Here is a 24,940-nt window from a genome sequence, read left to right on the forward strand (position 1 = left end):
GAGTCTATGTCTCTCTTTAGATCCTTTAACATTTATTTAATTATTTAACATGCTATTTAATTAGGTTCATATACAACTATAACAGTTGCATCTTCCTGTTGAATTGATCCCTTAATCATTACATAGTGCCCCTCTTTGTCTCTTTTAACAGTTTTTGTGTTAATATCTATTTTGTCTGATATTAGGAAGGCTATACCATCTCTTTTTTATTTTCTGTTAGCATGGAATTTTTTTTCCATCTTTTCATTTTCAGTCTGCATGCATCTTTGTTGGCAACATGTGTTTCTTGTAGGCAGAAAATAGTTGGGTTTTGTTTTTTAATCCATACAGCCAATCTGCGTGTTTTAACTGCAGGGTTGAGGCCATAGACATTCAAGGTGACTATCGATAAGTAATGACTTTGCCCTTCCATTTTTCCAAAAATCTTCCTGTTGTTTACTTTGGATTTCCTTTGTACTTTTATTGGGAGATTTTCTGCATTTACTGTATTTTTGTGTTTCTGTTTGCAGCTCATCCTTAAGCATCTTTTGCAGAGCTCAACAGGTGATGACAAATTCTTTCTATATATATATATATATATATATGTTATGGAAGGTCTTTATTTCACTTTCATTCATAAATGAAAGTTTTGAAAGGTTTAGTATTCTGGGTTGATTGTTTTATTTTTTCTTGGACTATATTTTACTATTCTATCCTAGCCTGTTTGGTTTCTGATGAGAATTCTACTGTGAGTCTAATTGGAGATCCTCTGAAAGTAATCTGGTGTTTCTCTTGTGCACATTTTAGAATCTTTTATTTATGTTTACTGTGGTGAGTTTGATTACAATGTGTCATGGTGAAGATATTTTCTGGTCATATCTATTAGGAGTTCTGTGTGCTTCTTGTACTTGGATATCCCTTTCTTTCTCCAAATTAAGGAAGTTTTCTGTTATTATTTCACTAACAAGGCCTTCTAAGCTTTTCACTCTTTCCACACCTCCAGGAATTCCTAGGGTCCTTATGTTGGGTCATTTGGTAGTATCCTATAGATTCCCAACCTTGTTTTTTAGTTTTCTAATTTCTTTTTACTGTGTTTGGTTGAACTGTATGATTTCCTGTTCTTTGTCTTGTAAGTCAAATATTCTTTCTTCTGCTTCATTAATTCTGTTGTTAATGCTTTCCACTGCATTTTATTTGTTCTATTGAATTCTTCATTTCTAATATTTCATTTTTATTTCTTTTTAAGATCTCAGTTCCATGGGATAAATTTCTTTCATGTCATGTATGAATTTCATTAGTTTGTATATTTGCTGCTGATTACTTTTAAATAATCTTATGATAAATTTTTTTTACTTCCTTTTCTGGCGTTTCTTTAACCTCATCATCTTCACAATCTAGTATTCAAGTGTTGTATTCTTTTGGGGGTATCATGTTGTCTTCCTTATTCTTATTTCTTGAGTTAGTACATTTGTCATTTGGCATTAGTGGAGATATCCCTTGGTGTCTTCTTTGTTATTTCACTGTGGTGGCCTTTATCTTCGTAGTATGGCTATGTAGATTAGTGGAGTATCTGCTTTCTGTGAAAAGCAGATACTAGAGATGTGTGGTGAGTGTGGCCAGGGAGAGCTGTTCAGTTCTCCAGGGTGAAGTGCATGCCTAAGGTGAAACACCTAGGTTTGCTATGGTAAATGTCCTCTTTTTTTAATCAGAAGATAATTTTGTTCTGCTCAGCTGAGCATCTCTCCTCAAAGGATAGCAGTGCCTGAGCACTAGCCCCAGTGGATATAATATTTGTCCACTCTGCCCCAAGGACCACACAAAGGATCTCTGTAGTACTCAGTGTAAGCTCAAAGTCCCCAGCAATGTTCCTCACCAGGTAACCAGGGAGCCCTGAGCATGTGGGGCCTCCCACAGTGACTGCCCAAAGTCCCAATCACACCCTGAGCCCTCCCACATAACCTCAGTTTTTTCACAGTCCGGGAACACAAAACTTCCCGCAGTCACGAGCACACAGCCCCCAAACAAGTCTCTCTGCCAGACTCAGGAGTCTCTACTCAGCTGGTTGCTGGGCTCTGACATGAGCTGGAGCAGCTTTTAAGTATGTCCAAAATGGCACCTGCTCTCTATTGACTTGTTACAGGAAGCCATTGCAGGGTGGTCGGGAAGAGAACATGCCCCTTGTTGGTTTTTTTTTTTCTCCTCTAGTTTGGCAGGTACACTATCCCCCATGGGGCTGCAAGCCAGATTCCCTCTAGGCTCTTCCTGCAGCTTTATCACCAGTGGCTTGGGCTACTGCAGTTTGGTCTCACCTCACTCTCTAACACTGGTACAGTGGCTCTCAGCTGCTGGTGTCCTGAGTTGTGGGTGTCAATGCTCTCCACCTACGCCCACTGTGTCCCTCTAATTTTCAGAGAGTTTCCTTTGTCATTATCTTCCTAACCCTTCCTTGAGATTGCACTCTCTCCACATGTTTAAACTATCTTCTCCTAGCCTACAGCAGTAAGCTCCCTCCCTGCTCTGTCATATTAGTCCCCTTTGATATAGCTGTATTCTGAACCACCATAAAAGAATCATTAAGAAGTGTGAAGGAGACTTAACATATTTGCAATGGGAAAGACCTTTAAGAAATAGTTTTAAGCAAAACAAAAAGTCACAGCATAATTAATATAGAGAATATAATACCTTGATTATAAAATAAAAATGTCTGTCATGTCTGCATTTGGACATATCAACAGGGAAAAAACTGCCAACAGATATAGCTAACTCTTAATGATAGTTATCATAAAGAGGAAGTGTGACAAAAATTCACTCAACATAGATTAAAGACTTAAATCTACAACCCGACACCATCAAATTATTAGAGAGCATTGGAGAAACTCTGCAAGATATAGGTACTGGCAAAGACTTCTTGGAAAATACCCCAGAAGTACAGGCTGTCAAAGCCAAAATTAACATTTGGGATTGCATCAAATTGAGAAGTTTCTGTACTTCAAAAGAAACAGTCAGGAAAGTGAAGAGGCAACCGACAGAATGGGAAAAATATTCACAAACTATGCAACAGATAAAGGGTTGATAACCAGAATCTACAAAGAAATCAAGAAACTCCACAACATCAAAACAAACAACCCACTAAAGAGATGGGCCAAGGACCTCAATAGACATTTTTCAAAAGAGGAAATCCAAATGGCCAACAGACACATGAAGAAATGTTCAGGATCACTAGCAATCAGGGAAATGCAAATCAAAACCACAATGAGGTTTCACCTCACCCCGGTTAGAATGGCTCACATTCAGAAATCTACCAACAATAGATGCTGGAGAGGATGTGGGGAAAAAGGGACACTAACCCACTGTTGGTGGGAATGCAAACTGGTTAAGCCACTATGGAAGACAGTCTGGAGATTCCTCAGAAACCTGAATATAACCCTACCATTCAACCCAGCCATCCCACTCCTTGGAATTTACCCAAAGGAAATGAAATTGGCAAACAAAAAAACAGTCTGCACCTTAATGTTTATTGCAGCTCAATTCACAATAGCTAAGACCTGGAACCAACCCAAATGCCCAAACACTAGACTGGATAAACAAATTATGGGACATGTACTCTATAGAATACTACACAGCAGTCAAAAACAACGAAATCCGGTCATTTGCAACAAGATGGAGGAATCTGGAAAACATCATGCTGAGTGAATTAAGCCAGTCCCAAAGGGACAAATATCATATGTTCTCCCTGATCAGCAACAACTAACTGAGCACCAAAGGGGAAACTTGTTGAAGTGAAATGGACACTATGAGAAACAGTGACTTGATCAGCTCTTGTCCTGACTGTTGATGTACAATGTAATACTTTATCCATTTTAGTATTTTTTTGTTGTTCTAGTACTATTGGTTGAACTCTGTAATTAACACACAATTATTCTTAGGTGTTTAAATTTTAACTGAAAAGTGATCCCTGCTAGGAATTTGGAAAACAATATGCTGAGTGAAATAAGCCAGTCCCAAAGGGACAGATATCATGTGTTCTCCCTGTTTGGTGACAACTAACCAAGCACCAAAAAGGAAACCTGTTAAAGTGAAATGAACACTATGAGAAACGGTGACTTGATCAGCCCTTGCCCTTTCTGTTGATGAACAACTTAATACGTTATCCCTCTTAGTATTTTTTTTGTTTGTTCTACTTAATACTTTTGGTTGAATACTGTAATCAATACACAGTTATTCTTAAGTGTCGAAATTTAAAAAAAAAAGAAAGAGGAAGTTTGAGTAGTGAATAAAAAAGAATACTTTGTTTTAATTTCTCTACTTTTGGATTTTTTTTTAATATTTGAAATTACCATTTTAACCAAATTACTCTTCAAAGAGTTCTGGAAAATGAGCATTGAAACAGTTGCACCAACACTAGTACTAGCATAGCCTTGGGGTTAGAGAATAGAACGTGCAGCTCCCATTTAGGACGTTTGTAGCACAAGTCAGAAAGAGCCAATTAAAAATGGGTGACATTGAGAAAGACATGATGATTTTTGTTCAGAAATGTGCCCAGCCGGCGCTGCGGCTCAATAGTCTAATCCTCCACCTAGTGGCACTGGCACAACGGGTTCTAGTCCCCGTCGGGGCGCCGGATTCTGTCCCGGTTGCCCCTCTTCCAAGCCAGCTCTCTGCTGTGGCCAGGGAGTGCGGTGGAAGATGGCCCAAGTGCTTGGGCCCTGCACCCCATGGGAGACCAGGAGAAGCACCTGGCTCCTGCCTTCAGATCAGCGCGGTGCGTCGGCCACAGCGCGCCGGCCGCGGCGGTCATTGGAGGGTGAACCAATGGCAAAGGAAGACCTTTCTCTCTGTCTCTCTCTCTCACGGTCCACTCTGCCAGTCAATTTAAAATAAAAAAAATAAAATAAAAAAAATTGAATCACACCATATAATGTTACTTTAAAATGTGTGGAAAAAGGAATTAAAAGATAGTATACATTTCCTTTTTCCTTTCTTTATTATCATGATCTATAATTTGTTTTTAATCATCTTGTCTTGTGATCACATACTTTAGTGATTTTGTGCTGATGGTTTATCTCCTCTACCTTAGTCTTTCTAATGAGCTAGCAAAAGCACGATTACTAAACACAAATATACAGTAGTTCTCCAATTTTAAGCTTTTCTTTCCAAATAACCATTTAAAGACAATACTGAATTATAACTTAGTCTGAGGTAGTAAAGAATTCAAAAGTTAGGTTTGACTTGTTACTCTATCTAGTCATGCTGACTTTCAAAACACCTGATCTTAAAGATCATCTATAAAATATGAGAATACTTAAGTATGTAAATATTCTTTATATAATATACATAAACCACACTAAAATGTCTTTCAAAAAGTAAAAGGCAGCAGTTTAGATACAGGAAATTCTCATTAGGTTGATATAGTTAAGACCAGAAATATGAAGCAGACATTTCTACCTATCTTCAGCTCTTGCCTTTAACAGGTAAAGTACTCAAGTGAATATTACTCAGTTTGGAGATAGTGAAGAGACTTCCCCTGTATTTAAATATAAGTTCAGTATCTCCACAGGTTTTGGGATGACATTCACAATTTTTGGAAAAATTTCAACACTATTATTTAAGTCCAATCAAATACTTAAAAGAGGAAAACAGTGAGAAAATTGACTAATCTGGAATTACTATTATAATTTCAATAAAACTAGTAATATTTATGTAATCACACAAGGCAATCTTACTAAAATCAAGACTGTTGGAGAAAAATATTCTGTCAGCTCTTCATTATCTGCATTCTGGTATATGAGAATTAATTTATAGTGCTCATAAAAAATTCACGAGAAATTAATGTTTTACAATAAATAAGCAGTTGCCAACTCTTACTCGTTAGTAGCTTTTTTTGAGATAAGCTAGCAAGTCTGCCCTTTGATTATTCTATTCTTAAAGCCAGAGAAGATCATTTTGGTTCCAGGGGTGTATTTCTTGGGATTCTCCAAATACTTCACCAGAGTGTCCTCTCCTCAGTGAGGATTGTTTTTGCTGTACTTATGGATGAGAACCCAAGGGTCTGACCTGTCTTCTGCCCATGGAGGTTTGTTCCAGTCTCATGCTTACCCCCATTTTCCATAGTGTGGCACTGGGCACATTGCTTTTCTTTTCTTTTTTTTTTTTTTTTTTTTTTTTTTTTTTTTTTTTTTTGACAGGCAGAGTGGATAGTGAGAGAGAGAGAGACAGAGAGAAAGGTCTTCCTTTTGCCATTGGTTCACCCTCCAATGGCTGTCACGGCTGGTGCGCTGCACCGGTGCACCGCGCTGATCTGAAGGCAGGAGCCAGGTGCTTCTCCTGGTCTCCCATGGGGTGCAGGGCCCAAGCACTTGGGCCATCCTCCACTGCCTTCCCGGGCCACAGCAGAGGGCTGGCCTGGAAGAGGGGCAACCGGGACAGAATCCGGCGCCCCGATCGGGACTAGAACCCGGTGTGCCGGCGCCGCAAGGCGGAGGATTAGCCTACTGAGCCGCGGCGCCGGCATGATTCAATTTTTATAAAGTGTTTGCTTTGTTTTGTTTTGTTTTGTTTTGTTTTGTTTTGCCAGGCAGAGTTAGACAGTGAGAGAGAGAGACAGAGAGAAAGTTCTTCCTTCCATTGGTTCACTCCCCTAATGGGTGCCACGGCTGGCGCTACCCCAATTGGAAGCCAGGAGCCGGGTGCTTCCTCCCGGTCTCCCATGGGGGTGCAGGGACCCAAGCACTTGGGCCATCATCTGCTGCACTACCGGGCCACAGCAGAGAGCTGGACTGGAAGAGGACAACCGGGACTAGTACCTGGCGCCCCAGCATGGCAGGGGCAGGATTAGCCAAGTGAACCACGGCACCAGCCCATACTTAGAAGTTTTAATACAAATAAGATAACCAAGTAAAAGTGAGTGGCCATTTTAGAATTGATATAAAAGTTAGAAAGTTAGAAACTTATCTTTAATATCCTATAAAAGAAATTAATAGATATGCAATAACATCAATAGTAAAGGATTCATTTAGACAAAAACAGAAGCTCAAGATAATAATAACTGTTCTTTTGGCGGTGGGTGTTTAGTTCGGCAGTTAAGACGTCTATGTCACACATTGGAAAGCCTGGGTATGATTCCTGGCTCCAGCTCCTTACTCCAGCTTCTTGCTAGTTCAGACCTTAGGAAGCAAACGTGAGAGACAAACACAAAAAAGTGATTTAGGTACCTGTCCCCAACATGGCAGACCTGGACTGAGTTTCTGGATCCTGGCTCTGGCCCTGGTCACTCCCAGCCATTGTGCTACCTGGGGAGTGAATCAGCAGAGTGGATGGGAGTTCTCATGCTCCCCCCTACCCACCATTTCTCTCCTTCTGCTTCTCAAATAAAGAAAAAGAATTGTGTCTTTAATGTGTTTCATTGTACAGTATATAAAGTATTTTTCTATATGGGCATGGTTTGGTTGTCAAAGCAGCCTAATAAAATATTTACATGAGATCCAGAGACTCAAAGAATCAGAGACGTTGAGTGAATACTTAGCCACTCATTTAGGAAGACACTATTATCAGTAGATGTTGCCTTTAAATACCACTGTCTGCTATGCCCACCAGGATACTTCTTTTTCTCTATGCCTAGAAGTGACCCCTGATGCAACTAGGCTGCACTAGTGTCCCTTAACAGCTGACTGTATTCTTGAAGGTGTCAGACATTGGTTAATGGTACGAGGGGCCCAACAATCACCAATTACATTTTTCTGCAAACACTAAATATTTTAAAGCCATTTTTACTATATGGCACAACTTACAAAATTTGCTCAGCAATTAATTATGTGCCACAGTTGAAGCTCCAACCTTTTACACTAAGAATCTTCAACTATTTGGAATATAACCTGCATTATCCATAAAACAATACAGTATTATAGACTGAATTATGAACTACCCCCACCCTACGCCCTGAAAAAAATCTGTACTGAAACCTTAGTCACTAGTGTGATTGTATTTAGAGATAGGACCTTAACAGAGATAATTTAAGTTAAATTAGGTCATATAGGTGACCTCTAACTCTATTTTACTGGTGTCCTTATAAGAACAAGAACTCCAACATTGTGGCATAGCAGGTAAAGCCACCACCATATCAGCGTCCAATATGGGCACTGGTTCGAGACCCAGCTGCTCCACTTCTGAAATGTGCCTGGAAAAAACAGTGGAAGAGAGCCCAAGACATTGGGCCCCTGCATCCATGTGGTTGACCTAAAGGAAGCTCCTGGTTTCTGGGCCAGGTCTTTGCTCTTTTCTGGGTAGTGAACCAAAGGGTGGAAGATTTCTCTTTCTCTTTGTATAACTCCGACTTTCAGATAAATAATAAATGAATAAATAAATAAATAAATCTTTTTTTAAAGATCTGAAACCAGGAACCAGGAGCTTCCTCTGGGTCTTTCACGTGGGTTCAGGGGCCCAAGGACTTGGCCCATTTTCTACTGCTTTCCCAGGCCATAGCAGAGAGCTGGATTGGAAGTGGAGCAGCCGAGTCTCGAACCAGCGCCCATATGTGATGCCAGCACTGCAGGCAGCAGCTCTACCTGCTTCGCCACAGCGCCATCCCCAATACATAAATCTTTAAAAAAGGAAAGAACAAGAACTCCACATGGGTAGTCATACACGACTGCAGTAGGAATTAAGTGTGTCTCTCCCTCTTTCTGTACAACTCTGACTTTCAGATAAATAAATAAATATATATAAATAAATTAACAAATCTTAAAAAAAGGAAAGAATTCCCCTGCAAGAGGAATTAACTATATCTTGTGTGACTTCCCTGGGAGACATCTCTTGTAAGCTTCCTGCTGGTATCCTCTGGACATTTCTTCCTGAGTCTTTTCCCTTTGATTGTGCTATGGATCCTTTCACTGTACTAAAACAGATACATGAGCATGAGTATTAAATAAACCATGTCCTACCCAGCAGGCAGAGTATGTTGTTCATCTGAGATATCCATGGGTCAGCTGGATTATCATCATCATAGATAGAAAGTCAAAATGTTAAAGCCAACTCGTCAAATAAATTCCAGTGTCCATTTGGATTGGATTGTCTCTTGTGTAGCTCGCACTTAGGAATACATTACATGTAGATAATTTTCAGTCAGTTTTTGCTGATTACTTACTAATTAATCTGTGTATTTAGTAAGCCTTCACTTCTCTTCTCCAATAATAATTCCACAAGGCAACAAACTTTGGGTGTCATGAGGCTGGTGCTGTGACAATAGTGGATTAAGCCTCTGCCTGTGGTGCCAGCATCCCATATGAGCATCAGTTCGTGTCCTGGCTGCTCCTTTTCCAATCTAGCTCTCTGCTATGGCTTGGGAAAGCAGTAGAAGATGGCTCAAGTGCTTGGGCCCCTGCACCCACGTGGGAGAACAGGAATAAGCTCATAGCTCTTACTTTCCTATCAGCCCAGCTGTGGCATTGAGGCCATTGGGGAGTGAACCAATGGTTGGGAGACCTCTCTCTCTTTCTCTCCCTCCCTCTGATAAACTATACCTCTCAAATACATAAAAAAAATCTTTAAAAAAAGAAACAAAGAGAGGGCATCACATAATATCTTTGGCACTTTCCTATTTTCCTCTCCTCAAATACACTTTTGTATTTTTTCTGACCCCCTGTCACCTGTGCTGTGCACACTTCCTAACTTCTCAATGCCCTTAAACTAAGTTCACTTACAGTACTGACTCTTCCTGTTATTGCCTTATTCTCTCCAAACTGTATCTTCTTTCTCAGGCCCTATACTAGGCATATCAAAAATTTTCAATAAATATTTTGTTTTCTTGGAAGTTGTATAGGCTATCTATCCCTATTTAATAAACTATAGCAAAACATAATGACTTAAAAAAAACCCATAAAAGTATTATTATTTCTGTAGGTTCCTTAAATTTGCTATACTTTGTTAATCTGGTGAAGCTTGGCTAATACTAAATAAATTGACTCTTGTGTAGGTGATTAGCTGTTGTTTATGTGGGGTCTGCCTGGTCAAAATGTCTGGAAGTTGACTGACTGACATTTAGAACAATGATGTGGATGGACTCCCTGTCTTTCATCCTCACCCTGGACTTGCTCACACCAAGGGCAGCAAGAGTCTTACAAGGAGAGGTGAGGTGCCCTTCAGCTTGAGGTTTCAAATTTTCCCTGCATTTTCTTGGTTAAAACACATCACAAGGTTAGGCCAGATTCAACAAATGAGGAAATAGACTCTACATCTTGATGAGAAAAGCAGCAGTTTCATCCCAATGGAATGATAGTAGAAGGAGAAAAACAATTTCAACTATTTTTCTAATAGACTTACAGTAGAAGTCTCAATTTTTCATTTTGCTCCCACATTGAAAACTACATCTATATTCTACCAAGATGCCCCAAATCTCATTTCATCATGACATCACACTATGCATTCAGGATCTCTTGCTATTCATCAGGTCCAGATGCACTGTATTGTTCTAACCCTGTAAAGTGTTTATGTTGGCTCCAACTCCTTCAATCTTTGAAAAACAGCCAATTTTCTTTCTTGCAATACTTCAATAAGGGCCATGAGCAGAAGCCAACTCACCATCCTGAGTCTTTCCAACCACTTCCCCTAGAGCCACAAGTTCAGAGGGCAGAATCTTCCTTCCAAGTTATTGCATGTGGTGGTTTTACAAAATATTTTGCTGCCTATGTTTTCTTCTTCCTGGCTAGCACCAAACTCAAATTAAAAAAACACACTAAAAATGTTTTATTATGAACATGCCTAGCTTCAACTATCAATGTACTTATTTTCTAATTTAGTAGCACCATTATTTCAAACAAAACTGCGTCTCTTGTTTGCTTATTCTAAGAGTTTATTCCTTGCTACCATCAATTGTGATGAGTGTATTTCATTGGCACCATTCTGTACAGGAATCAAAGACACAGAGTCCATTTGTTTGGAGGAAGGTAAAAAAGGAACATACATGAGACCCTGAAGAGTTTACAATATACTAATATGGAAGAATCTTCCAGGTTTGGGAAGTGATCTCCACCCACACAAGCTTCCCACTTTAATTAAAAGGCAATGAAGAGGTGGAATTAGGAGAACAACACCTTACTGTATACACCCCACCTGCTCCTATCTTCCAGTTCCATATGATCTCAGTGATACTGCTGAGCATTTCAGCTCTGTGCTATCTGGATCGTACAAGATGTGTGTGTATATGTGTGTGTGTGTGTGTGTGTGAATGGGATGAGACAAGGACAATTTTTCCTATCCAGAGTCAAGAAATCTTTCATGTGGGTTACCTGATACAAAGCAGAAATTCCAGACTTTGTCACAGGTCCAGGAAACAGTGAAGTTTAACCCAGACTGCTTTCCACTACCCAGTGCAAAGCCAAATCCTGGTCCTTAACCCAAAGGACGTTTTCCTAATTTTCATCTCTTTATGATTTTGAAGTGTGTATGCTTGGAAATTCTGTAACACTTGTCATCTCTGCTTTTAATGTGACCATTCATATAGATTAGTTTACTTACTAGGCATGTTTTCAAACACATGAAAAGTTGGTGCTCTTTTAAAAAGTGTATTTATTTATTCATTTGAAAGTCAGAGTTACAGAGAGAGAGGGAAAGGCACACAGAGAAAGATCTTCCATCTACTGATTTACTCCCCAAATGACCACAACGTTCAGGACTGAGCCATGAGCCAGGAGCCTCATTGGGGTCTCCACATGGGTTCAGGGGCTGCTTTGCCCATGCCATTAGTAGGGAGCTGAATTGAAAGTGGAACAGCCAGGCCAGCGCTGCGGCTCACTAGGCTAATCCTCCACCTAAAGTGCTGGCACCCCGGGTTCTAGTCCCAGTCGGGGCACCAGATTCTGTCTCGGTTGCTCCTCTTCCAGTCCAGCTTTCTGCTGTGGCCTGGGAAGGCAGTGGAGGATGGCCCAATTGCTTGGGCCCTGCACCGCATGGGAGACCAGGAGGAAGCACCTGGCTCCTGGCTTCGGATCAGCGCAGTGGCAGCCGTAGCAGCCATTTTGGGGGTGAACCAACAGAAGGAAGACCTTTCTCTCTGTCTCTCTCTCTCACTGCCTAACTGCCTGTCAAAAAAAAAAAAAAAAAAAAAAAGTGGAGAACATGAACAAGCATTGGGATGCCAACAATGAAGCAATGGGATGCCAGCACTGAAAACAGTGGTTTTACCCACTACACCACAGTGCCGGTCCTGTCTGGAAGCTCTTTAAGAGCCTTAACCTAAACTTGTTTATATATTCTCCTTAACATTGAGCAAAACTGTTTTTACACAGTGGCTACCAAGAAATTTTTTCATTAGTTGATGGAGTATTCTGAGTTCTTCAGAGATAGTCTTTTCTAGTACTACATCTAACAATATCAGGGTGTCCACAATTCAATTCAATCCTGACACTATCTACCCAGAGTTAGAATCACATTGCACAAGCAATACGTCTCAGTCTAATAAGAATGTCTCTACTTTGAATGCCAATAGCAGGTTTTGGAACACTCATGCTTCTCCTGACGAGCTACATAAAGAGAGATTTCCAAATCCCCATTTCAACCTTAACAATTTGTTGGAATAGCTCATAGATCTCAGTAAAGCATTCCATTTCCCTTTACTGATTGGCTATAAAGGATGCAACTTGGGAACAGCCAAATTGAAGAGATGTACAGGTATGTGGGGAGGGGTTGCAGAGACTCAGTGCCTCCTTCTGTGCACCACTCTCACACACCTCAATGGGCTAAGCCAGAAGTCCCATTGCCATTCCTAGAGGTGTCATCAAGTAGGTATGATCAGCTAATAACCCCATCTCCAGCCCTTCTCCCTTTTTCAGAAGCTGAGGATATGGCTAAATGTTCCAGGCTTCTAATCAAGGTTTGATTTTTTTTGGTAACCAGCCCTGATCCTGAAGCTATCTAGCTATCCAGGGGTCTGCTAAAATCTGTCTCATACTATATATATATATGAATATAAGACATATACTTTTTGATATTGAGGAATCTGCTTTGCTATGGTGAGGACAGTGGATGTGATTACATGCTTGCTATAAACTAGATAGTATTTTTTGACGGACAAAGTCCATTTGGTAAATTAAAAGGGTTGTCACGTGCTTCCATAATTCTTTTTCAATCTTCAAAGTGAATAAAATGGAAATCAGTAAGTAAATAAACAAGTAAATAAAATCCACAATAAAATCTTAATCACTTCTTTCTGTGTAGAAATATACATCAGACATCATTTTTTTTCTTTCTCTTGTTTATAATGCCATTTCTCCTTTCATAGAATGGTCTATGAGAGGGATATAACAAATATTTTAAAATGAAATTTTTCATTGCCTTTTTAAGAAGTTAATAAATATGTAAATGAATAGTTATCTATTTAGGTTAGATGTCAGTGTTCTGGATATAATGAAATGTTACACATGCTTTGCAAATGTGGGCAACCTCATGATTTCACTTATTTTGAATTATCATCATTCAATGTAGTTGAATAAAGATTATCTAATCTTTGACGACAAAAGAAAAAGCAAGAGGGACTGGCACTGTGGCACAGGGGGCTAAGGCACTGCTTGCAGAACCAGTACTCCATATGGGCACCGGTTGGAGTGTTGCTCCATTTCTGATCCAACTCTCTGCTAATGCACCTGGGAAAGCAATAGAAGGAGGCCCAAGTGCTTGGGCCTCTGCATTCACCTGCAAGATCTGGATGAAGCTCCTGGCTTTTGACCAGCCCAGATCAGGTAGCCATTGCAGCCATTTGGGGAGAGAATCAGTTAAGTGGAAAGTCTCTCTCTGTCTCCTTTCCTCTACCTCTCTCTCCCTCTCTCTCTCTCTGTAACTCTGCCTTTCAAATAAATCAGTAATTTTTTTTATATATAAAGGAAAAGGTGGCACAGTGATTAAGATGCAGCTTGATGTGCTTACTTCTCACATCTTAGTGCCTGGGTTTGAGTCCTGACTCTCTTTCCAACTCCAGATTCCTGCTAATGATGTGCACCCTAGGAAGCAGAGATGATGGCTCAATTACTTGGGTCTCTACTTGGGTTAAGATCTGGGCACTTGGCTTCTTCCTGGTCCAGCTCCAGTTGTTGCAGGTATTTGACAAATAAGTTAGAAGATCTTTTTCTGTTTATCTCTCTCTCTCTTTTAAGTAAAGTAAATGAATAAACTTTTTTTATTTTTTAAAAATATTTATTTATTTATTTACTTGAAAGACTTACACAGAGAGAGGAGAAGCAGAGAGAGAGAGAGAGAGAGAGAGAGAAGTGTTCCATCTAATGGTTCACTCCCCAGTTGGCAGCAATGGCTGGAGCTGCGGTGATCCAAAGCCAGGAGCCAGGAACTTCTTCCGGGTCTCCCACGTGAGTGTAAGGGCCCAAGGAATCGATTCATTTTCTTTTTTTTTTTTGACAGGCAGAGTGGACAGTGAGAGAGAGAGAGACAGAGAGAAAGGTCTTCCTTTTTGCCGTTGGTTCACCCTCCAATGGCCGCCACGGCCGGCGCGCTGCGGCCAGCGCACCGTGCTATCCGATGGCAGGAGCCAGGAGCCAGGTGCTTTTCCTGGTCTCCCATGGGGTGCAGGGCCCAAGCACCTGGGCCATCCTCCACTGCACTCCCTGGCCACAGCAGAGAGCTGGCCTGGAAGAGGGGCAACCTGGACAGAATCCGGAGCCCCGACCGGGACTAGAATCCGGTGTGCCGGTGCTGCTAGGTGGAGGATTAGCCTAGTGAGCCGCGGCGCCGGCCCGATTCATTTTCTAATGCTTTCCAAGGCCATAGCAGAAAGCTGGATCAGAAGTGGAGTAGCCAGGTCTCAAACTGGCACCCATATGAGATGCTGGTACTTCAGGCCAGGGCGTTAACCAGCTGTGCCACAGCGCCGGCACAAAACATTTTTAAAAAGGAAATACCAATGTTAAATTGGAAAAATAACTGTTTTATGTTGAACTCTTTATCTGATTATATAAAGCCAATAGTTTCATTATAAATGGTTCATTTAAATAAGTAAGTATATGTTTGCTTTGTTAAAATGTCAATGCCTGTGACAATAGTTTCTTTGAGTTTTAGAGCAGCATCCCTATCTTACTCTATATTAAAAAAAAGTTCGATAAATAAAAGCTTACATTAAGTTTTTCTTTTTCACCTATTTAATAGAGCAAATTTACAAGGTTTTACTGGACTGCATTGCTGTCTATGAAAATTAATCATTTTTATATTAAATTTGCAGATTGTCACTTATTTACTGGCCTGGGGCAAGACATGTTTTACTTTTCTTATCCAACTATTAAAGAACTTCCCTAGAGTAAATGAGTTTCTAATATTAGATAGTCTGGAGAAGTGAAGAGAAAAAAATTCTGTGAGCTGGAACATAAATGATTTGTATATGTTAGACTGTATTGAATATACTCAAATCAGCTTCTAAGATGATTTTCTTTAGCTAAATAATAGGAGTTACAAAACATGAACTGTGTGAATTTTTGGAAGGAGAGGTACATGGAACAGATGTCTTGGATGTTATCCTATCTTTCTTGTGTATTTTTTCTCTTTATCTACCCTATTTCCTATCATTGAGTTTGTGTGTATGTTTGTGTGTGTGTGTGTCCCTAGTATAACCTCTCAAATGAAAATTTAATTTGTCACTGTTCCTAGAGACTAAAACTGAGGAGTTGTGTAAAATGTTGCCCCTTTCAACACTAAGATAAAAAGATAAAACACATCAAGAATTTCTTTTTTCTTAATAGTTTATTTTATAAGGGTTTGTATTTACAGAAAAATGGTAGAGGTAATACAGTTTCCATATACCTCTCACACAATGTCCTCTACAATGTGTGACACTATTTTAACTTGTTACATTTAGTGAATGCATACTGACATACCATTATTATTAACTAAAATGTCTATGTTATTCTTACTTCCCAGTTTTTACCTAATGTTCCTTCTTTCTTCTTTGAACACATTCAGGATACCACATTGGTTTTTAAAGCCTTCTCCTTAGACTCCTGCTGGGTGTGTCAATTTCTCAAAACATTCCTTGATTTTTATGAACTAGTGTGTTTCAGTGACTACTGAGTCCAGTATTGTGTAGAATGTCATTCAGTAGGAATTTGTCTGAAAATTTCCTCATGCTTAGACTGGACTTATAGGTTTGGGGAAGAAAACTGCAAGGATAATGTGATATTCTCCTCGAATCATACCAAAATTATGTCCTAGCAGCATGACATGTCATTCCTGATCCTGACTGTTAACCTGGATGAAAGGTAATTTTATGGGTTCTCACCTCTTCTCTATGGACAGAAGTCATTATTCATAGCCCACGCTTGAGTAGGGAGTCAGGCTCCAACTCCCTGGGAGGGAGACTGGGAGTATCTACACAAATTATTGGCAAATCCTGTATACTGGAGAATTCTCTTCCCCTCTGCTTGTTTATTTACTTTTTTATTTATATCAGTGTACATTTGTGCTTATTTGTTTTACACTATGAGTTATAACCCAACATTACTATTTGTTCAAGTTGTTTCAGAATTAACCATGGAGCACTCTTTTGTTTAGTTTGTATGTACCTTGAATGTGCCCTATCACAATGGGGCTGGTTTTCTTTCTATAACCTCAGGCTCATACTCTTTATTTTCTGCCCCACCCTAACATCAACAATTTACTTAATGATTTCTTGTTTCACAGTGAGGAGCTGATGGGTTTCTTGGAAATAAAACATAAAAGTGCATATCCATCTTTTAAGAAAAACCAAAAAAATCAAAACAAAACAAACAAACAAAAAAACCCAGTCAGGTTAGTGTTAGTTCACAGTAAACCTCCAGCAATTTATCAAAATTACCATGTAAATGTGCACACCAGTGATTTTTTTAAAAGATTTTTTTTTATTTATTTGAAAGTCAGAGTTACACAGAGAGAGGAGAAGCAGAAAGAGAGAGATGTCTTCCATCTGATGGTTCACTCCCCAGTTGGCTGCAATGGCTGGAGCTATGCTGATCGGAAGCCAGGATCCAGGAGCTTCTTTGGGTCTCCCACGTACTTGCAGAGGCCATCTTCTACTGCTTTCCCAGGCCATAGCAGGGAGCTGTATCGGAATTGGAGCAGCCGGGCTCGAACCGGCGCCCATATGAGATGCTGGCACTTCAGGCCAGGGTGTTAACCCACCGTGCCACAGCGCCAGCCCTGCACCAGTGATTTTGTATTGACTTTCCCTCTCCAGATTTTTGGTTTGCCAGCCTCATTTCTCTGATGAGTTACAAAAGTTATTGATTTTTGCTTAGTTTGGCTTTCTTTTCTTTCTTGTTCTGAGAATGGGAGTGATAACTCCCAAGATGAACATATGTAGGAATTGAAAATAGAATGTATCAGCCACGTTATGGAGATAAGAGATTCTTTTTTTAATTTTTACACTTATTTATTTGAAAAGGACAGAGAAAGAGTGAGAGAGAGTAAGCTTCCACCTGCTGGTTCACTCCCCAAATGCCCTGCACCAGCTGCGGATGGACCATGACTGAAGCTGAGATCTGTGCCAAGAAACCAATTTCTTGAGCCATCATTGTGGCCTCAGAAGGTGTACATTATCAGAAAGCTAAAATAAGGAGCCAGACTCAGGAATTCTACCCAGGTTCTTCAATATGGGACACAGGCATGTTAGCCTCTAGGCCAAATCTCTTACTTTCTTGTCCATGTTTTGTCATGACATTGAAATGTGCATGTAATGTCTCTGCCTAAGCTTTACTCTATGATTTTCACCAAGTGAACACTGTCTTATTCTGGTCATTGACCATATAAGTTAGGAATGTGTAATACTATTGAAATCGGAGAAGACCCCCTAAAATTTACACTGAAATGTGGCCCTTAAAGTTCCCTAGAAATGCTATCCAGGGTGCCACATATAGTATTACCAGAATTTGAGGTGCCATAGGATTTCACCACAGGCTTATTACTAAATCCCCAATATTAATAAACCCAAGCGGGTTCTTGCCTAATATTTAGAGAAGAATTCTAAATACTGGCACGGATGAATGAGGCAGCATGGTACATTTTAAGCTTTTATTTAGTGAGAAAGATGCATAGGAGAGTGAGAGCTTTATTTAAGAGAGAGAGGTAAATAGGGGTTCATACCAAGCACCAGGAACCAGCCATGTGGAAGAGCATCTAGGCCTGCATTTGGCCCAGGAAGCCTAGAACACATGACCAGAAGGCAATGCGCCCTGGAGGCGCGGGGCTACAGCAAGCCCCCTCCTGACAAGAGGCCAAGGAAGAAGAGCTGGCTTTTACCCCACTTCCAAAGGGGAGTGGTTAACTAACATGATTGGCTGGCGGGCACCCAGGTGGGCCAGGTAGGGGAATGAGGCCACACAGGGGCATGGTGAAGGTATCAGGGCGTGAAGTTACACAGGGGCGTGGCAAAGGCGTGGTCTTCCAGTTCACAAATCTTAACAATTTTAGCCTGTATGTCTGCCTACTTCACTATCTCTAAAATTGTCTTGACACAAAACCTTGAACCATAATATGATTAAATCTATTCACCCCAAATCCAGTTTATAGAAAATCCGAGGGATAGAAGTGCATGCTAACACCACTGGAATGCAATCAATAATTCCATGCTATGGCAAACTCTACAAAGAAAAAATTCAATGAACACTGACTAGATAATATTGATATTAAGAAGTTATTAATTTGTCTAGGTTTGATAATGGTATTGAATTTGCCACTTTTAAAAGTTCCTTTTTTTTGAGACATATATTGAGTTGACATAACAAGTGGTCTGAAATTTCTTTCAAAGTAATCTTTTTGAGGACATGTGCAAAGGGAAAGATGAGACGCATTTTGCCATGACTTCAACTTGAGTGAGAGGTATCTGTGAATTCATTACACTAGTCTCAGGACTAAAGTAAATAAATAGATAAATAGGTAGACATAAATAAATGTAAATATGTCAGTAAAAATTTTTAAAAAGACTTATAATGATTGGGAGAACATGAGAAAGCAGGAACCACCTGTTGTTTATAGCACTCATAGCGAAAGAGCTTTGAAAATACATTTAAAACCAAGCTGAAAGAAGTGGCATTTAATACTATTCCTGATGAGATTTTCTCTAGCAGCCATGTAGAATTCTCCTATGTTATTGTCAGCCCAATTATCGTCCAAGTTTTTAAAAGTACATATTACCCTTTTCTAAGTACCAAACCTCTTCAATTTCCTTGTTTAGCAAGTATTCTCTTTTAGTTGCTTTCCTGTTGATGAAATCCACTTCGATTATTCCTATTTTAAAATGTGTTTGCTTGTATGAGGGTGGGATTCAAAATGTTCATGGAATAATGGCATTTTAAAACAAGTTTATTTTGGTGCAAAATATTTTTGAAATCCATATTTAGTTATTTCATCAGACATATTTCCTTGAACTTTTTGGATACCATTTGTATGTAAACAAATATCATCCACCCATTTTAAAATCAGAATGCAACTAGACTATTATTTTGTTTGCCTTATTTATAAGACTCCTAACCACATTCTTTAATATTACTTTTCTTCTTTGTTGCAGTGTTGTTTCAGATGAGGTATACTGCTTTTATTCATAGGTTTTTGAATACAAAGAAGCAAGAAGCAAACGGAGATCTCATGAGCAGCCATCATCTAACTTTCTGAAATATTTAGTGTTTACTTTAAGTGACATTTTAAAAATCAATAAGTATTAATTTCAAAAAAGAGATGAAGCTTAGTGGAGCATATGTTCTGCAGTGAGACCTTCATAAACACTAACTGCATAACTCAAAATTTACCATGTTTGTGCTCTCTTCTCTCAGGATGAAAAAGAGGTCTGATTTGATTTTCAAACACTAAAATACACTTACTAATTTTGAATTCATGATGGAAGTAGTAGAATCAAAGTAACTAAAAAAGAAAACAAAGAATTTAAAGACTCTTCTTCCTTCTTTTTTCCTGTAATGGCTCCCGCTGTGGTTGCTAATCTGGACTTTCAATGCCTTTTCAACACCATTTCAGATTTACCTTTCTTGAAATCCTTATTGGCCATGCTTCCTTATGAAAATCTATCTGTCACAATTGTTTCAGTACCATGTAATCTCCCACACAACTTTATATGTTATTAAATTAATTTTATGGTCCTGTATGTATGTTTCTCACACCCCAATGAGAACATGAGCCCTTTGAGGACAGGATTATTTAGTAACTGCTACCTGTCAAAGCACATATACCAAAATTCAAAGCCCCAGACTCTTTAATGCTTATGTTTCTTCTCTGAATATAATGTTTGCTGTACATAAGCCTGTCTGCTCAACAACACCTAAGTAGACCTTTTGGATGAATTATTCCTCTCTAAATATTTGTCCCAATATTCTTTTCATCTAGATTAACTTTCACACCTACTTTTTCATTGTATAAATCTGATCCACGATTTTATCTCATATCTCCCCTGTGTCACAGACCTTCTCAAGTTAGTGCACAGAATTTACTAGTTCATATGTATTATCCTTGTAGAAATTATTTGGGTGTTTTTGTATTTTCTGTTATCCTTTAAAATCTTAATGAAGCTATTTTCCCCACATTACTCACAGAGAGAAACACAATGAGTACACAATTTATAATTGATGAATTTAATTTCTTTAGCATCATGCATTTCTTCCAATAATGGTTTAGTTATCGGTTCTTCTTAGGTCTAAAGACATTGTGCAGAGACATCAATGGTAAGAATATTAAAAATTGTTTCGGCAGGTGTGACAGGAGGGGGGTAGTGAATCTGTAATAATATCAGTGATGAAGGAGATGGATAAAAAGAGGGGGGATAATGTACTTCTCCTCTTTCAAAGACACAGGATAGTACCCAAATTGACTGAATAAAATGGTTTGTAGTGGAGGATAAATAGAAAAGTGTAGGTAGAAAGTAGGTGAAAATGATGAGCATTAATCCTAGCCATATGATAGGGGAAGGAAAACTGAAGTCCTCAAAAAGAAATCAGAAACCAACTTAACCTGGGAATTCAAGTTAGGTAACAATCCTAGATTGCTTTCCCACTCTTTAACATTTAGTTAGCAATTCACTGTTCTAGGAATGCTGGAACTTCAAAGATACATGAATTACAGAGGGATATACAATTGTCCAGTAAGGTGCCAGCACTTCTGTTGTGCACTTTCTGTCAGATCATGGATGTGACACTTTGCATCTCAGATTTCCATGTTCTTCTTCAGTAAAATGATGGGGTTGGATGAGATGAGCTTTTTCCCCTAACACTCCACAATTGGTTGAAAAAAATAGCCCAGTCATTTTCCTTCTTAAGCTACTTCTGCCCCTCCACGCCCCCAAACATTTGTTTGCTGTCATAGACGAAGCTTTTAATACTGAACTGAATCTGCTAACAGGATGGGATTTTGACATTCACCACACCTACTGCCAAGGAAGAAGGAAGCCTCTGGGAAAGCTAATTGTGGGATCTGTCATTCTGCAGGCTTGGGCGAATGAAAAATTAGCTGATGCCCAGTGGGAGGTGTGGAAGCCTGTTGGTGACGCATGCTGGAGATACGAGTGTTTTGGAAGCTGCCAAGAACAACCAGTAGTTATCTCAGTCGTGGGTGTGAGACTTGGGAGGGAAAACCTTATTGGAAAGAGAATTGTACCTGTTGGAAAGTAGATGTGTATACACCTGCAGTGTGTGCAAGGAGAGGAATAGTGTTGCTGGAGAAGCAAAATGCACCTGTGAGATTCCACATTTCTGGCTCTAGTTCTCCCTTAACAACACAATATAAACAAGATTTCTCTCACATCTAATGCGAACTATTTTTTTTCTCACTTACACATCTTCTACTAATGATTTTCCATTCTAATTTGCACAATAGCTCTCTACCCAGGCTGTAGTTACTAAGCTCTAGTGTGTGGTGATATCCAGGTGAAAACTTATTTTGTGCATTCTAGTTTCTTCATGTTATATCCATTCATTTCCCATCACCCATATATCCTAAGAGATTGCAACTCAAGTCCCAATTGATCATGTTTGTAGTTATTTTTCACTCAGGATACAAAGTACGTAAGATATAATCTTTGAAGGATAAAAAGCAACTCTTTGTGACTACCATAGCTTTTGTCTATTCACTTTAGTCATTAGTTAATACTTACAGTCTTATATTATTCTTGGTTTTTGAAAGTGACTTCTCAACTGGTTAGTAAGTACCTTGAGGGCAGGTAACACTCCTTTTTCTCTGTATCTGTCATAGCACCTTAAGGTGCTTGGGACACATACTAGATATTTAAATATTGCTTTTCCAGAAACTGTTGGTTTAATTTTCTCAGTTAAAAAAATCAAGAACATACTACTCTAGGGACTTTTAAGTTTGATTGACTGCCAGAAAATGGACTGGACAGATTTTAATGATGTCAAGTCATTGATAAAGGTTTACAAGGGTCTGGGTTAACCTTTTTCATCCCTTTAAAAGGGCAGATTACCTCACAGGCCACAGTGCAAATGTCAATGACTCACTGCAGGGAATTGGGTCCATCTGGTACATGGCTTAATCATTAGCTCTTGAGAGTGCTAATGAAATATTGATCCCAATATAACACTCTTTTGGAAAGTGTGTAAGTTAATATCTGCCCCCTAATACATGTGGGTATATTAAGATCACTGGGCTGTGAAATGTACAAAGATGGAAGTTTATGGCTTTTTTCAGTCTTAAGAAAACCACTGACTCCATGATGTTTGAGATTTAACACCAAAGCACAGTTTTCTGTAGGTACCATAAGTTCACTAAAGCAGAAGATTTGGTTCATGTAGCACCAGTATTTCTGGATCACACCAATATCTGATCTGGGCTCCAGTGTTACCAAAGTTTCCTAGGAAGGGAGGGCTAACAAATGCAGTGGACTAAACAATATTTTAAGAGATTGTAGAGTTTAATCTTCAGCTAGAATGCTGTTAAATGTCCTCAGGGAAAAAGATCACAGGTAAAAGACAAACAGAATACATACTAACAACTTTCCCTTTGTTAATTCTAGTCTCTTCCTGAAGACTGATTTTTTTTTTTTTTCTGACTCATGGAAAGCATTCTCTGAATAATAGCCTTCACACTGTGGCTCGTTTTAGATCGAGTCTCTCTCTTTATCTTCATTCTAACAGAATCCTTCTCCATACAAATACTGTCATAAGAAACAAAGTAAAGTAAATTCAGAATAAACAAAATTGAGTTGGTATGGTTAATAGTGTAGATTCCCTCATCACAGGGTGAGAGACTGTTAGAACATGCTACTGAAGATGAAGTAGCCAGTTAAGATACCACTTGTCATCCCCTGAGACTCTGACCACATGGCCACACTTGGTGAGTTTTTGAAAAGACAGAATCAAAATAGCAGGACCATAGAGAGATTCTGTGTATCACATCTGGAAATCTTTGGTAAGGTATAAAAGAAAAACAAACCCTGACCTGAAGTTGTCCACTAGAAGCAAATGCAGAAAACCTGCTTTGCAAGATTATATTTTCTAAAAGTCAGAACCACTTTATTTGACTAGAATTCTTTACTTTCTTGTATAGTTTTGATATACTCATCAAGAACTGATAGTATATTGGCAAATAGTGTAACAATATTTGGAGGAAGGAAGAAATGTTAGGAAATCAAACCCAAGTCTCTCTCAAATTTTTGCTGCCGCAATCTCCTGTTTTCATGCTATATTATACTTATTGTGAAATATATCCCTGAACTAGATTTGGAATGCAGCAAGAGGAATACATTATGAGAAGATAAGACATATTTCACAACCTCATCTCAGCACTTTATTTTCCAGTCAAGTCCTTTATATAATGCAACTAAGCATAGAAAGACAAGAATGAACAGAGCCCTAGTAACAGCTGTAAATTGAAACAAAGTGGTTACAACTCTAAATAACAGTCTATTAACATGTTCTTATAATCAGTGTTCAAGGATTATTCTGACAATCAGAAAACTCAGTAGTTAGCTTTTAGAAAATAGAATCTCCAAAATATAAATTGATAGGCATCCAAATATGAAAGTTTTATCATCATAAAATTATAAGCCTGCAAAACAGAGTACCAAATTGAAATGATTAAGGAAGGGAGATTAATACTTCCAAACATTATGGTTTGGCCTACATATTAAGAATGCTGGCAATATTTGGAAATAAATTATTATTAAGTCAACACCATTGTCTACCAGTGAATTCTTGACAATCACTTACACAGGACAAGAATAATCTTTTGAGCGGAAAAATCCTTGGACAGATGAGCAAAAACTCATTCCCATAATAAATAAATGAGACAACCTAACGCTGTGTTTGTGCATCTCTGATCCTGTCATTTAAATTTCTAGTAGTGCCCAGTGGGTGCAATGTTCCTAGATGTTTTGCTGCCCCTGAGACTGCTTTCTGTTTGCCTTTTATACTGTCTTGATACTGTATGAGTGCACATGTCCATATGTATTATTCCTTCTTTCCTATTATTGTACTTTTGGTATGAAAAAGGTAAAATTTATTCATTAATGCCCTTGATTACAGTATAAAGTAAATTTACAGCTGTCCAATTATTCCTCAATGATAAATTGTATCCCAACAATAGACTTGGAATGGCAAAAGGAGCTATGTAAAAAGTTTGGTCTAATGTCCTGAGAGAAACCTCAACATGCACTGTAGAAAAATATGTGACTCTTCAAACTTTTCACCAAAATATAATAGCAGCAGAGAGAAGTAGATAAGAGTACAGAAACAAATTGAGGCATGAAATTAGAAGTATTCTGCCCCAATTATTACTGTTCTAAAGCATGGTGTTTTATCTGAAACATTTAGATAAATTTTTTCATGCAATTCCACCATTGACCATTAAATTAAACTTGCTCTAAAAAGATACTCTCTGTTTATCTGTGGCATTTTATAGCCCTAACACACCTTGGATGGGCTAGTTGGAGAAGTATGATTGTAGTAGTTAAGTGATCAGACTTGATTTAAATAGCCTAATAACAAGT

Source organism: Oryctolagus cuniculus, chromosome 10, assembly GCF_051225735.1.
Source record: "Oryctolagus cuniculus isolate XC-2025 breed Fujian yellow rabbit chromosome 10, ASM5122573v1, whole genome shotgun sequence".
NCBI classification, from domain to species: Eukaryota; Metazoa; Chordata; class Mammalia; order Lagomorpha; family Leporidae; genus Oryctolagus; species Oryctolagus cuniculus.